Source organism: Hippichthys cyanospilos, chromosome 19 (genome assembly GCF_059441005.1).
Source record: "Hippichthys cyanospilos isolate Australia breed blue-spotted pipefish chromosome 19, RoL_Hcya_1.0, whole genome shotgun sequence".
Taxonomy (NCBI): Eukaryota; Metazoa; Chordata; class Actinopteri; order Syngnathiformes; family Syngnathidae; genus Hippichthys; species Hippichthys cyanospilos.
In genome coordinates, this window is record NC_142387.1 from 4,074,302 (window position 1) to 4,091,086 (window position 16,785).

The 16,785-nt window shown below is 41.0% G+C and overlaps 1 protein-coding gene across 2 annotated transcripts in view; it reads right to left on the bottom strand.

Annotated features, from left to right (window-relative positions):
• Positions 1-10,192, bottom strand: part of zfhx4 (zinc finger homeobox 4) — a 92,096-nt gene extending 81,904 nt beyond the window's left edge. Inside the window, exon 1 of one of the 2 annotated variants that reach the window (XM_088401650.1) lies at positions 10,060-10,192. The gene's annotated coding sequence lies outside the window, so the exon portion shown is untranslated. Of the gene's footprint in view, positions 1-7,070; positions 7,447-10,059 lie in introns of those variants that run through there. The other variant, XM_088401649.1, reaches the window with a different exon arrangement.
• Positions 10,193-16,785: the final 6,593 nt, after the last annotated feature.

The window sequence follows — 16,785 nt, forward strand, 5'->3', positions numbered from 1 at the left end:
ATAATTCAAAAGTAAAAGAGTCTTTTAAATATAATTTATAAATTAAGTAAATATTTTGTGAAAGCTGAACTTATAAAATCTGTCAAATGCCATCAATAGCATCACCTGTCAGTCATTTGACAACTTTATTTAAAGTTAGGTTAAGGATAAGCAGCTATAGAAAATGGATGGATGGACTTCTGTTTCTTCTGAGTTTTTTTTACTATCATCCCAAAGGACACTTTATGTTTATACTTTTTATGTGTACAAATCTTTACTATTAAATCCGTTTTGTTTTGTTTTTTGTTTTGTTTTTTTGCCATTTCTTTTTATTTTCAACAACTTCAGAAGAGAGCACTAAACTGCATTCCAATGGCTCAGACTATGTTGGCACATCACGTGATTTACGTCATTTTTGTTTTCAATCAAAAATACTTAGCGCTGGTTAGGAAGTGCTTGGCAGGAAAAACATTTCACTGAAAAAAGTTTGATCACCACTTGGATGAACAACAATGAGGAACTGGAGATCCAACATGAGTAACGGCAGAAAAAAGAATGAAAATGTTTTCATTTGAAAGTAAAGCTAAGACATGCCAAAATAATATACATAAACTTCAAACTGTTAATGTATGATGGGGGTCATATGTGTGATTTTACTCTATGAATATTTTTGTGTGTTTCAGTAAAAGTCAAAATGACAGCAAAAATATACAGTATGTTTTAAACAAACAATATCTGCATTCGTATGGAAATTACATCTCAGTCCTGAGGCATTATTTACTTCACATTACATTATAAAAACAAATAATGACATCAGTAAAAAATATAAATAAACAACTTTTCCATCACCACATAAAATTATAACTTTATTATTGCTGATTAAAAAAAAAAAATTGCTAGGACTCAGGAGTGAAGATATCAAAGTCTTCCTGCAGTATTACACACTACTGAGAGATTACTATCAGCCTGTATGATAGCTCAAATACTTCAGCCCTTGCTCTTTTACATAACCATACAGCTACTGGTGACATGGTTTAAGGGGTCACCTGTGTGTATGGCACACAACAAGGGCCCACTCCACCTAAAACACTCGGTATCTACAGCCTACTTGATCCTAGCAAAAGGGTCACAGCCAGATTGCTATCGAACAGAATTCACTTCCTTTCACGCCAAAGTCTGTCAAGTTGCTTGAGAAGGGAAAGAGGCAGGGAAAAGTGGAGATGCAGAAAAGAGTGAGAGAGAGGAAGTCTTTGTCCTCCACTCGGCTCCAGCATGTTTCCTCCTCTGGCCTGGCCCCCATTTGCATATGAAAGGCGAGCATAGGCGTGCAAAAGGTCAAAGAAAGAGGATCCTGTCCAATAACAGGCAACAAAAACAGGCCGCATCGGCCTTTGTGCCGTTGCATGTTCTCCACCATATTACCCCCCCGCCATCCCAAGATTATTTCCATACCGCAGACGCAATGGCCGATGATGACGGTTGGTCATAAATTAGTCACAAAAGTCATGTTGGGTCACATGGAAGTCTCAGTGGCAATTTGAAGCTGTGACAGTCCCCCCCCCCCCCCCCCCCCCTCCACCACAAGCGCTCACACATACGGTATTCACATAAAACACACCTGCTTCTCTCGTCCACAGTAACAAGGCAAGATCCCAACAAATCCACCTCAATGAGGCAACAGTGGAATCTATCGTAGAACGTTGCATTCATGTAAATGCTACCTGAGACTTGACATAATTGCACAAGAGCTTTTAAAAAAGGGTGTCTAATACACGCCTTACATGACAGCTTACGTTTATTGGCATCAGGAAGAGACCAGACAACGCTGGTTTGGTATTTCCATGTTGCCAGCACTTGACCGACAACAGCGTCAAGAGACAGCAGGACTGAGGGAAAGGGGGGGAGGGGGGGCGCGGAGAGGAGAGGGGTAGAGCATTTCATCTCCCTTTCATCTCTGTCACCCAGTCAAGCATTCAATGCCCCATTCAGCGCTCGGCCAGCATTATGCAAAATAATGCTAATCCCCTTTCCCGTGCTTTCACACTTGTATAAACTGCCGATCCTGCTTCTAAAAAGCAATTATATCAGTTTACGTTGCTGTCAAAAAAACAGGATTAGCATGCAACTACTAGTAGCAGCAGTTAAGTCCAATCTTTAGCCACCTTTGGCTTCTATATTTGTCCACCAAAGAAAAGTCAGGGGCACTTAAAAAATGTGTCGCAATGATATATTTGTATGGAATCAAAGTTGTAAAAGGCAGAATGCCATGTGTTGTTTTTAATGCGAGTTTGTTTGGCTTGACAGAATCCCAGTCGTGTCCCCTAATCAAAAACAAACTCAGCAATGTCTCAGTGCCAGTCTGAGCAGACGTTACACATGTGACACACCACTGAACCGCTGTCGTCCAACCAAAGCCCCCCGCCCCCCAAAACCCACCCGCCACACATTGACACCACATGCGACGCACAGACAAGCAGACATGGTAGGGGATTTTTTTTTTTTTGGAATATGCAAATATGCGTACAAGAGCGTGTGTGCAAATAGGAGTTGCTTTAATCTGGACAGTTGGGCCTCTCGCACTCTAACCTTCCCATGTTTGTGTGTGTCAGGGTGGGGGGTGAGGGTGACATCCATCCTGACTGGCAGCAGATCATGGGACATTAGTCAGCACAATTAAGCAGGTTGTCATGGCGACTAATGAAATTTGGCAAAGCGGCCAGCCAGAGATTTACATAAGCGAGCTGGTTATGTACTCGCCATTATTCTTTCTCCCTGCCGTGGCACTACAATAGAACCACTTGTATCCCAGCCCACATACCCACTGGCGCTACAAGCCCTCCTCACGCCTGACAATTTGCATATGTTAATATAATTAAGTGCTAATTACACTAAAACTCGCATATTCACAAGCACCCTCCCCAGGAGCTACGGAGAGGCTTGATCTTATTCCAAGTCTTTAACCCTCCTCAGTGATAGGGAGAACGTGTGCGTGGGTGTATGTGTGTTCGCTTGGTGGTGCCCCAGGCCTGACACAGGAAACCCCACCACCATCGCCGCCCCCAGCCCTCCCCTCCTTGCAATGTAATGCTGAGTTGCAGCACACTTCTTAGCTTCCTCTGCCCCTCACAACAAGGAAATACAATGCATACAGTCCTGCAGTATAACACACACCTCATTGAGCCCAACTGCCATTTAGTGACAATTATGTTCTAAAAACATTTGGGTAAAAAATAACCCAAATTGGGTTAAAAAGAGACACACCCAACTTTAAGGGTTAAATGAATGACCATAAAAAAACTTGGGTGGTTCAGGTCACCCAATTTAGGATATTGGGTTATTTGGGTTCAACTGATTTTTGGGTTCATTCATTTAACACAAATAGTTGGGCCAAAAGATTAAAAAAATAAAACTGTCAATTAGTATTTTGCTCAACAAACCCCCCAAAAATAATTTCTATGTAAAAAAAAAAATAAAAATAAAGCTTTTATAACCAACAATACAACCCAGAAAAATGTGATTGGATTTTGTAATTTTGGGAATTGTTCTGAATAAAGCGACCAGACACTGTTTTTTTTTAATACAATTATTTTCTCTCAAATAATGGGATTGTTTTATACAAAGCAACAAAGTGAAAAAAATGTAATTTATATTGTATTTTTTCACCATGTATACATATCCTTTTGGGTTTTATGAATGAGTCAAAATGTAACCGAACATAAATTAACCCAGCATCCTAAATTGCATGAAAAGTGACCACTCCAACATTTTGGGGTCATTCATTCAACCCAAAATGCTGAGTCTGACCATTTTCACCCAATTTATCTCATTTTTGACCCAGCTGTTTTTAGAGTGTTCAATTAACCTCAACTTCTGTCTATTTAAGTGAGAATTGCTGACATTTGGGTCTGGGTGACACAGTCCAGAAAAAAGCGGTTGGAATTGAGTGTGTTTGTGTGTACCTATGTGGTGGCTCTGCGTTTTGATAATGCAGGACAAGGCGGTTGTGCCTCTCACATTGTATGTAATAGCCGTGAATCGGGAGGAAGCCAAGCTGCCGTGCTACAATTAGAGCTCCTTTGTGCCTCTTCCTCTGTTGCTTTCTCACTCCCTATCAAGTGAATGTTTAAAAAAAAAGGCTGAATAAGCAGGGAGAAAATATTTGCCCCCCACACTGTGCCGGACACATATATATGCATCCAACCAGCAGATGGTAGAGGAAGGAGGATTGAATAAACACACACCTATAGGCGCATATATTCCTTAACGGATGTCTGTAAGAAGTCAAAGGTTCATTAGTTGACTTTCATTGAGATGCAGCATTATGACGAGTAATAATATGCCCCTCTATTCACTAATCACCAGTTGTGGTCATTGTGTGGCAGCGGGCACATACGCCAGATGTTGCTTGTTCTTGACACGCTATTCTATGCAAATATCAAAGAGGATGAGTGAGAGGATGGAGAATTGCATTGCCGCCGTGTGGTAAGCTATAGTGTTCGATCAGCCATGACAGTTTGGATGCAGCACTATAGGAAAAGAGAAGGTGAGTGTGTGTGTGCGTGTGTGTGTGTGTGTGGGGGGGGGGCTCTTTTACTAATACCTGCTACTTGGATTACACGGCGTCTTATGTATTCAACCAGACTCATATTTTCTCTTTCTGCTTTTTTAGGCAAATTGGGTGTCTTTACAGTGTAAAGCAGTGATATAGCCCTCCTTACTGGAGGCCTATGGGGATTCACTGAGATGAACATTAAAATGCAGCGATAGCCTTGTTGCAAAGCTCCTCTCTCACTCTTTTTCTCTGTCTCTCTCTCTCAGCAGCAGCAAAGGCTTCTAAATCATCCTGCCTCCTCTATTAGACGGGAGACTTATTGAGGTAGAAACCATAAAAAATGAAGAAGGGAAATTTAATCCCTGAAATATTGATTTGCACATTAATATCAGATAGGCAGAGGGCAATCTAGCTGGGTGGAAATGACACATTGTCGACCCCTAGGAGAGGCTCGAGCCAATCTTCTTGCTGCATGTGTCTCGGGCCCAGGAGTTATAGGACAGACTGGCCCCCCCTTGTCTCTCTCTTGCTCTTTCTCTCTCCATCTCCCATCATCTCCTCCTCCCTGTAACCTCTCATCCCCCCACCCCACCCCTCCTCCCCTGGCGTGTGCACCCTTAATGAAGGCTGCAATACTGCAAATGCATTAGCTTTTAATAATCAAGAAGCATTTTCAAGCCAACAGCTATTGTCCTCAGCCCATCTCTCACTGTTTTTTTTTTTTAATTCTGCCCCCTCCTCATTGCTCTCTTCCACTTCTATGGGTAAAATGAATACAGTGAGCAGCTTAACTAACATGCAGACATACACACTCAATCCTTTGATAGAGCTAAGACATCAGAAAAAGGAAAAACAAAAACAAGGGACTCGCTTTTGCAAACAAACCTTAAAAAAGAACTCATTTGCAAGACGAGGAAATAAGTGATACAATGGAATCATTAACTGATGAAATTCAGTGCAATTAGAGAAGCATTTCATGTCATACTGTGATTTTTTTTTTACCCAGATGGGCCTTTATTATATGTAATATCTAAAATATATTTAAAAAATTATATTACGGGCAATTAAATGTGTATTTGAATATACAAATTAATATAATTAATGTCAGCAATTAATATGACATTGTTTTTGACATTGTTTTTTTTTATTTAAAAACCTGTTTTTACAAAGATAAATAAAGATACTATCATTTTATTTTAGCATTAGTCCTCCCTTGTCTTAATTCACACTAAATGAGCAAATTGTACGAATACTATTTTGCAAGTAATATTCAGTCAAAACCGTTTAAACGTATTAGAAATAGAATAATCCCAATTAAAATCTAAAATAAATCACGCTTAAATTCAGAAAAGACAAACAAGACACCGAAATAGATTTTAGGTCAAAAAAGATTTTCCTGCATTGAAAAATACACTTAGAACACACGCGCGCATGCACGCACGCATACACACGCGCGCGTGCACACACACACACACACACACGCTACACGGTTATAAACTCGGTTTGGAGACAGACTGGCCCCTTGGCCCTGATCTTTTTTTTCTGTGCGATCGATGACCTCCACCCAATCCCACGACCTGTCACTTGTGTCCCATTCTGAGACGTCTTTTTACAAGAAAAAAAAAAAAAACACTAATTGAAAAAAACACGTAAGAATAAAACAAACTGATAAAAGGACAGTTTTACAAAATATGCTCTGTGAGATTATAAATGAATACGCAGACTAGAATTTAATTACGAGTACAACCTAAGGAGAATAGTAGATAAAATGTTTTATTTTATAAAATGATTACAATTAAGCCTGTGGACAGTGCTTGGTTGTCTCCGATCTACCTCACGCTGACACCGGGGTGGTGAGAGCTCTTCCCCCGGCAGCCGGACAATCGCTTCTCCTTCACAGGCAGCTCAAAGTCGCGATAGTGGAAGCATCCTACTTTTTCGTGTACTTTATTCGTAGCAGGTGAACGTATGAGGTTGTATACGCGGTTGTTATTAAAAAAATGTTTAAATTGTGCACTTTTTCGCGCGGTGTCATCGGGAGACGCTTTTCGCGATAGCGTCCAAAATTAGGTATCAAACGTGAGGAAGAGAAGGGAAGGAGGGAATCAGAGCCGAGGAAGCCGATGAATTGAAAAAAAAATGTTTCAGAAAAGCGGCGAAACGTTTGCTCGGGTTCCGGTGTAGCGGCTCAGTTGCGGGAGTAATTCGTCCGGCTCTAGTCCCAGAAGGCTTGGGATCGGACCTTAAGAGGTCCGCCGTGGTATCAGAGCCGCGCGTAAAGAGCCCTTTCGAAGCTGGCAGTCACCCAGAGTGACCGCAGCCAAATTGCCGGAGATGCACGGACAACACCGGCGTCCACATTCGCCTCCACTGTGGACTCGTAAAAAGAGAACAAAAATGACACGGCATCCAACACCTGTTCTCCAAACTGACCCGATGTCAGTGAACCAGCAGCCAGATAGATAATCGATAGGCGAGCGGTAGATGGAGCGCACACACCGAGCCAACTACTCAATAAAAGTTAAAGGAGAGAACTTACTTTCTTCCCCCTCCAAAGCCGCCACCTCCGCTCCTCTTCGCTCTTGCTCGTACAAAACAGTCACATCCAGCTCACGGAGACAATTACGAAAAACAGGTGAAATTGAAATAATCCTCCCACTTGATGATGGGGAAAGGGGAGAGGGGTAAAAATCACAAACGTCAAGCGGTCTTAGAGTCCCTTATTTTGGTTCCGGTGGCGGTGAGTCGACGTGTAGACGGGGCTTGCTAACGCGGTCTCTCCTGTGGACGGAGATTCACCAAAAGCCGAGGTTGAGAAGGAAATGAAAATCCGATATGTCTTTATTCTGCTAATTATTATCGTTTTAGCCCTGTTTTTTTTTTAAAAATGGCTGATTAAGTTGAGTGCGCATGTCTTTGTGTGTCCATTTCCCGATATGCACTCTGGGAATGGGTCGAGAGACACCGAGAGAGAGCGAGAGAGAGAGAGAGAGAGAGAGAGAGAGAGAGAGAGAGGAGAGAGAGAGAGAGAGAGAGAGGGAGGGTGCTAAGGAAGAGGAGGCGGAGAGAGGAAAAAAGAAGTGTAATTAGTGAGTTGATCAACAGTCCCCGCAATGCAAATGAGACGACCGCAGAAGGTCCACGGAGAGGAAACGGAGCGAAATATAGATCCAACAGCAAAACTAAATAACATCGGTGTATATTAATCCAAAGTACAGTATGACACATGCGCAGGCAGAACAATAGAAGAAATAAACAGGATGGACAAGCAAAGGCTTATTTTTATACTGATAAAACGTGTTTTGCCAAGAATAGGCGACATGCATAATGATACTTGAGAAAATAAAAAATTGGAAGAGGCTTAGCAATATGAAACATGTTTTAGCACCTGCTGTGAGTAAATATGATGCGTTTTTAAAAAAGACGGATCCGCGACTGAAAATGCACACAATGTTGCGTGGGTAAAATATGTCCGAAGACACTAGACATATTTTCATATGCCAAACATTGTGTTTTATGTGTCAAGGGTTGTGTGTGTGAACTGTACGTACACGTGTCGCCCCTTCAGGACCATCAAGGGGCCCGTGTGGGTTCACAAGAGTCAAAAAAATACTGTACAAGTTTTACAATCCCTCCTCCCGCCCTCATTCGAAGATGCAACACAAAGTACCCCTATTGAGCGTTTCAATGCAAACTGTTTACTTTGAGTTTGCACAATGTCGGCTTATAGGCGAGAGTTTCTCTATAGAGGAGAAAATCAAGAGATCTGGTTCTCCTTGGTTCGGGGGGAGGGAGGGGGGGAGAAAAATCGAAGCTGGGGGGTGAAGTGAACTGGGGCTTGGGATGTGACGATAAGGCTGCTACTGGCAAGTGAACTATACTTGCTCCACTTTGCGGCCATGCACCGACCGGACCGGACCCTTAAGAAGCCACACGACCTCAGGCTTGGTTATTCTGTCTTTAGACAGGTCTTTTGACACCAAAAGGGAGAGAGAGGGGGGGGGGGCTAGCTGTCACTTTCTCACCGGAACCGAGGCTACTGCTGCAGCTGCCTCCCTGTCCTCCAGGGGGGTTCGCAGCCTGCAAAAGCCCAGCGACGCTACCTTCACAATCGGCCCCGAGAGTCCAGTGGAATCGCTCGTGTGATGGATGTTCAAGTATAGCGCACCGTTGGTTTGCTTGTCAAGCGTGGACTTATTCTTCATTGCATAAATTTAACAGCGAAACGGAGGATTACGGTATAGTCATAAAACATCGATTTCTCCTTTAATTTAAAGGCGCATCCTTTAGGTAAACGGTGGTCTTTCCTTTCGCTCCTCGTTTCGACTTTTTTTCGGGTTTTTTTTTTCCTCCATTAAAAGAGGGGACATATCGATAATTTAGGAAAGTGATCTTGAACACAAATCCATTCCCACCCGATTGCTCCTCGTCTGCTTTCTCTCTGCCTGCTGACGATGCTCGTTCTCCGGTGTGCATTTAAAAAATAACTGCATATTTTTAGCATCCTCAATTCATAATTCATAATTTATCTGCAAACGCTGCTCCAATAAAACATGCGCGTTCGATATAGGCTATAATGTGAAGTTTAGAATAAATAGATCTCATTTGTATTGATACGTAAAACTATATATAGTCGTCAGCTTTTCATTACTAAGCGCTGATGATATTTGTATCTTTAAGTATTAACACTGGTGTTTTATTTTGAGCGAATGGGCTAAAAAAGATTCGACAATGTAGAAAATTGTGGTAAAATAAAAAAAACGCATGTTTTTTATTGGTCACGCTTGCATTATTAATAAATATCTCTTCATATAAACATCCCCGGTTTAGTGTGTTTCGAAAGCCGCATCGTGTTTTCCCGAAACATCACACGGCTGATCCACTGTGACTCGCAAAAATCCGCCCAAAACACGCCAAAAAAAAAAAAAAAAAGCTGTGACCCATTACCTGCCACATGCAGTGACCCACTGGCCAAGTTTCTCTCTCTTCCTCACAGTCTCTCACACACACACGTGCAAAAATCAGTTAAAAAATAAGAAATAAAAGATGTAGTTAAGCTCCAATAATGTCCGATGCGTTAAATCCCAAAACATGAGAAAAATACTCCCCAAATTGCTGCATATAAATTCATTAAATTAATTAAAAGTGGAAAAGTTGCATCGCAACAGCAAACGAAATCCAAATGAGACATTTCTCTTTTGATTTCAACAACATTTTAAAGTTTCTCGCAATCACCAGCATTAATTCACAAACCTTTCAAAATTTAAAAAAATAAGTAAAAAGAAATAAAAAGAACGGGGAATATCTTTGCTATTCGCTTTAACGTTAACTATGTGTGCTCCCACGCATCTTTAGCCCTAAAGCCACCAGACAGCGCCACATAAAATATGCAAACTCTTATGAAAAAAAAAACCTTCAAATGTACCTTTCTTACCTCGTTTAAAATCACCCATCAAAAAGATCACAAACACCACAAAGCCAGTGAAAGGGTGTGAAAATGGAGGGGGAAAAGTGTAGATTCTTGGTACCTTTGGTATAAAGCATTCCGTTTTGCAGTCTTTCTCTTGCTCAGTAGCGATCCGATAATAGCATATGGAAAGTGTTGTTCAAAATGCGCACATTTGGCACATTGTCATTGAAAGCAGAGGAGCAGTGATGCGCTGCTCCAACACGGGAAATGAGTTGCGGATTGGACGCAGCCCGCCTCGGTGCCGACTTATCCCACTTTAATTTAATATTCCGCAATCACACACACTAGTGATGGCATATAATTCAAGGAGAAATTCACAGGGAAGGAAATGCTTTGTGTGTGCGTGCGCGCGTGTGTGCGTGAGTGAGTGTTTTTACACCACTTTATTTGATTAAGGAGGCAGAACATATTGTTTTTTTAATGTTAACCCTAATCACCCTCCAGCAATTTTAATACTCCCTACTAATATTTTGATTATGTCAAATTTATCATTCAAACATTGTTTTAAACGTGAAAAACAACAGCCAGACGTGTTCGCGCATCATTGTCACACTGGAATCAGTCCTAACACAAAATCGAGAGCCATAAACGCTTGTTTGTAAAACACTGAACCCAAAATCAATGTATTGGGACATTTCGATCGATTATATAAACGAAAATCCATACGCAACATGAGACCGGTATCAGCCCACTCTTCCGCTCCACTTTGAGAGCGAGAGGGAGAGAGTGGGGTGGGGGCAACTTGTAGTGTCTGCACTGAAAACAAAGACTACCAGTGCAGACCTTTGCCTTGCTCTTTTAGATCACAGCTTAGCCAACAAGCCCCAAATGGACATCCCACCTTTTGTCAGGGTCCCTATTGATTGTGCCAAACATGGCGTATTTCATTGCTGACGCAAACGTCATCTTTGCATTTCTTATTTCATTTTTTGCATTAACCATGACTGAGTGTGGATTTTTAGATCCCCACTCTTCAATTTTATTTTATTTTTTTATTTATTTTTTTTTTGGGGGGGGGCTCACCACGGACTTGGAAGTACTTCCAGATGCCTGCTGATAGTGCACCACACTGATGACAACAATTAAGTCAGGAAAATGCCCCAATCAAAGGGGGGCATACTGGATTACGTTGCATTTTAGGGGTCAAGGGGACCCCCCCCCCCCCCCACACACACACATACACACACACACACATGCACAGTCGCCTACCTTCACTCCCTTGCCTTTTGTTTTCACGGCAAATATCACATTTCAGCATCATGTAACAAATGAATGCAACAATCAAACATGGGGGGGGGGGCACAATCAGGCATGCAAATGATGCAAAAGGCAAATAGAATGCTCTATATGCATAACATATATCAATATGCAACATGATATGGTAAAGTAGGTGTTCGGTTAAGAAGGGGTGGTGAAGATGGTTGTAAAATGAGGTACCAGTCATGTAAAATTTACATGGGACCACAGCTGTTTGAGCTCTGGAGAAAAGAGAGGGAGGGGTTGAGGTTTGGAAGGTGGTGGGTTAGGGTGCACCAGGAGTGGTGGGTCCACATAGCAGCCAGTTTAACTGTGTTTATTTCATAAGAACAAATCAACGACCTCAACCTGGCTCACAGGCCGAGCAAGGAAGGCTGCCATGTTGGCGGTGTGGAGAAACATGTGTTGTGGAAGTCGAAAGAAGGCGTTAGGGTCACACAGCAGAGGTCGCCCCCTCCTGATTTTTTTTTTGTGCTTCTCCTTCACGAGAGGATATGAACACAGGCAGGAAGATCCAAAGCAGTACCAGCGATTCCTTTTGAGCTTCACCTCGCCCTGCTGCCCTCCTCCCACTTGGCCCTTTGCTCCTGCCATCTTTTTCATTGTTGATCCCTTTTTAATAGACACACGTCCGGTCACTGTCCTCCATATATGGACCAGGGGAGGAAGGGGGAGGGAATACAAAAAGGAGTACCCCCAAACGCCCCTGTGTGATGCCCCAACACACACATCCACTTCCACAGCGAATCCTATTGATTATCACTCAGGCACATGCACTTATAGAGCCATAACACAGCAGTAGATGGGAACAATGGCAACTGCTTGAGCCCTGTACAAGGCAAGAAACTAAAGCCAGAATAGACATCGGAAATAACTTGGCAAACATATTCCAACGTGTGATTTAGAAATATGACAAATATAAAAGCTAATCCACAGTACTTTTCACATGGTAAGCAATGCAATATTATAAAAAAAGAGTCAATAGAAGGCCCACCCTTATGGAAGTAAGACCCTATATGTTGTCACACGGCTTATTAGAGTGCTTCCTTCATGACAACCCACAAGCTTGAACATGTCAATTTGGTGGTCCGAGAGGTCCTTTTAGATCTCAGCCTCTCTCTGGGGGACTGTCACCCCTGCACTTTTCCCACCCCATCATCCATTCATCCATGCACCCCCCCTTTGCTCGCTCTCTCTCACTCACTCACGCTTTCGCCATCTTCCTTAACACTCAGTGGGCCACCCCAATGCTGCAAATAACCCGGTCCATTCCAAGAAGTGAATTTGATGTCAACACATTGACATTCCGACATCAGCTACAGCTCTGTGGTCAGTACTTTACAAAACATGTTATCCAGTGGATTTAGTTTGAAAATGTAGTCAATGTTCACCTCACACTGTTTACTTTAACCATCAACAAAAGTTTCAACGCACCTCCAGGCTAACCCATAAATAATATAGTTCGCTTAGCATTATACATTATATATATATATATATATATATATATATATATATATATATATATATATATATATATATATATATATATATATATATATATATATATATATATATATATTTATACTGTATATGAGTGCAAGAAATATTGTCATTTGTTAACAACAAATACATTATTAATTTATTATATATATATTAGAGCTACAATGATGAATTAATTATTTAACTAAAAGATTATCAAATTATTAACCATTTGTGATGGTTGAATCATTTTAACATCAAGGTTCATTTTAAAATTGTCCAAATCTTCTCACAGTAAATAGTTTCTTTTTTTCTGTAGGCCTTCAAGTAAGCAGACATATCTTTGTGTTGAATCAAAATAAAACATTTATAAACATTTGCTTTTACCTTGGAGAAACAACATTCTTGCACCTTTCTGATGTGAAAGACCAAACCAATAATTGAATCTTTAATTTTCTTATCGCACCAATATTGAAATTATGTCCTGTTTTTAAATAAAGGTTATTAAACAAAAACTGGCTATTAAAAAATCTAATTTATGGATTGATTGACAAAAAAATATACCGATGAATTGATTATATGCTGTACATATTTTATTATTTATTTATTTATTGCGTATACAGTAAATACTATGTGCATATATATGTATATACTGTAAATAAGATTTGTATATAAGACATACACTCCCTTCTTACCATATGGTGCGCATGTGTGAGTGTGAAAATATCCTGTATGTATCATGGAAAGAAAGTAAATGATGACATTAGCAGTGATGCCACAAAACACTTGTAGGCCTCACCTCACGGTTAAAGTCAAGTCTGCACCAGGGCTCATCTCCTGGCTCGAGGAGAGGCCATCATTAATTTGCATTTGGAATGCGGTGGCCAAGCACCGGTTAGTAAATCTGGCCCTGATATAACATTTTGGCCAGCAATCGGATTCCTAATAATAATTTATTATAATGATCACAGCAGATGGAATCATTTTAAACATTTCACATAAAAAAAATAGTATTCATACAAAAATGCAAAATCGGTGTATGAAGGTTAACCAAATCTACAAAACTTAAAAGCAGAGTGAATTTTCACACTTTCACATCACATATATTCGCCAATTTGATTCTATCACACAGCAATGTAATATGTCATATGTTTTATTAGGTTTAGTGTGAAAACCATCTCTTTGGGTAAAAGAGTAAACAGATTTTGCTATGGAAAAAGCAAACATTGGATAGAGGTGGAAGCAATTCCTCAACACACACGCAAACATGAACCCTGTTATGTTTTCAATTTGGGTTGAAATGCAGACATTTTCCCTGGTTGCATAACCAACTTCTCCCTTCAATTAAATGCTATTTCTCCCAAACAAAATGTCACAATCATTGCACACAGTGCAGTTCACCAATGATTTGTTCTGAAAGCTATGTGTCTGTCTCCAAGCTGTGTATTTTTTTGTGTGTGTGTCCTGACCTCGATTGTCGGTGGGTTTACAAAAGGAATGGAAGAAAGAAAGAAAAACTCTAAAAATACATTTAATTCTTATGATTTCCATTGGGCACAAGGGATTATTTTTCAGCAACACTGCTGTAAAATTTGACTTTTAGAAATTGCATGTGGACTAGTAACAGAAGCCATGTTGATCACTGCTTTTAGAAGCCTGACTTCTAAAAAAAAACAAAAAACAAAAAAAAAACAAAACATCATTTTTCACCTGGTACGTTCACCGCAAGAACATGAGGAGAGGGCATGAATTTATTTTTGTAGAAAAACGCGCGTGCATGCTGCATTTGTGTCACCTGCTTACTGTGATTCCAAGATGGCCCTGCACTTGTCTTGGTGCGTGGTCACCTTTGCAAAGTGGAGATCATCAGAAGGCCTATGACACGTAAACAGTACAGCTCGGGTTGCTAGCTCAACACCGCTCCAAAAACCTGCACTTTTTAAAGAAGCTATCTGACCCTGGCAGGCTGCATCCCTCTCTCTCTGTCTCGCTGCCTATTTCTTTCTTGGTCCCTCTCTCACATCAGAAGCGTTGAAATGCACCCCAGGGCCAAATAGCACTGAACAACCCCTCTGAGCCAGAGGGGGGAAAAAAAGAAGAAGCTGGAATCCGTTTGCCCTGATATTTCACCATCACCAGCCAGGAGCGTGGGGAGAGAGGGGGAGAGAAGGGGAGAGAGAGGGAGAGGCATGGGATGGATGGGAAAACGACAAACCAGGGCTGCATTTATTTGGGGTGTGTGTATGAGTGCCACACTGCAGCCTGTGGGATGGTCTGGAGAAGTGTGAGGTGTCACCGTTTAAGTGGGAAAGAGCATGCATAGATAGCATGGTAGAAGACTTAAAAAAAAGGTGGAGGTGGTTGTTGTTGGGGGGGAGATGGAAGGATTGGTCATGCACAAGGTAAGAAAGAGGCTTTGTTTGATTGTATGTGGGAGGGGGAGGAGGGGGCACGGGGATGGGAGGGGATGGGTGGGAGGTGGCTGAAGCTGTTGTCTGTGGGGTTATTATTATTGCAGGCAATCTGTGTGTGCATGTGTGTGTGCGTGTGTGTGTGTGTGTGTGTGTGTGTGTGTGAGAGAGATGGCGAGATGAGGCGATATGAGATTCAGCTGCAGGGTCATTGTATATTTTTTTCTATGTCACAAGGCTAAAAGGAGGTTTGAAGTCACACACTTACTGTCATCACTGATTGTACAGGTTCTTTTGCATTGGTCGGTGCTAACCTATCTTCTACCTCCACAAGCAATGTTAATAAACCAGTAAGAACAATGCTGATTGACGTTTTTCATAATACCACCAAAAGGAACAACTGGTAATGAAAAAAGGCGCTTTTTGGCTAGTTTTGGTAGATTCCAGCCAATTTAATAGGGAGGCAGTTAATGGGCCTTTTTTTTATTTTTTATAACGCACAGACATCAATCAAGAGGTGTCAGGCGACTGCTGAATCTGGGCTATGCTCCTCTTCACAGATGACTGATTAGCAAGCCAAAATCACCAGATCCATCTTCCGACGGTCACTTTTATTACAGTCATTTTTAAAGTGACAGCAACCTGCCTTGTCTCACAACACTGGCCACCGCAAATATATTCTCATCCCGGTTGGCCCCCACCCAGTCGCATCCGTCTTTCAATCCCCTCCTGTCACCCGCTGTTTGGTCACTATCTCTCCTGTTGTTTGTTATCCCTGCTCCTTCTTCTTTTAACTACTTTTATCAGACTTTTCCTTCTCAAACACACACACTCATATACGCCTCCATGTACTATTCTACGAGAGTTAGTGTTCCACGCTCCTGGGCAAGCTGTGGTTGGCTGTGTTTAGTCAGAGATGAGTGGAGAGGATGAGCAAAAATGACAAATAAATAAATAAATAAATAAAGATTCTTCCATGATTTCCGGTATTTTAAAATGATTTTGATAGGGGTTTGTAATATACCACTGAAAATTAATTGCAGCGTGCGCAAACATTAATTGTGAATATATCAAGGATTCGTTGAAAAAAGCCAATTAAGTATAAAAAAATGACATTTCCTGACAGCCATCTTGAGCATGCTGTTCCCGTAATGACAACAACCCAGTATGCAATGACTATACCATTATTCTGATATTTTTTCAAGCTTAAACTTCAGATGACATTGATATTTGCATTATTATTTTTATAGACACTACATAATCAAATAAAGGACAATAGATTTTCATGTTTCTTAAAGGATAAAATCATTTGTCAAATGGACATATCGTATGTAGAAACGACATCTTTCTTTAATAACATTGACAATAGTTTAATTTAGTTAGTCACTAAATGTTGTTAAACACTGTACTGGAATTTGTCAAACATTTCATTGGTGTGTAGAATAAGTTGTTGAGAGCACTACATGGTAACAACCTGCAGAGATAATGTTGATAAAAATTCAGCTAGCTTGCTGTTAATGAAAAACAACAAAACGCAAACCATGTAAGGTTGAGCTACAGTATCATTGTTAATACGAGCAATATTTTTTAAATAAAAGACTGAGTTCCCATCTCATTAAAATCACTAAATGAGATTA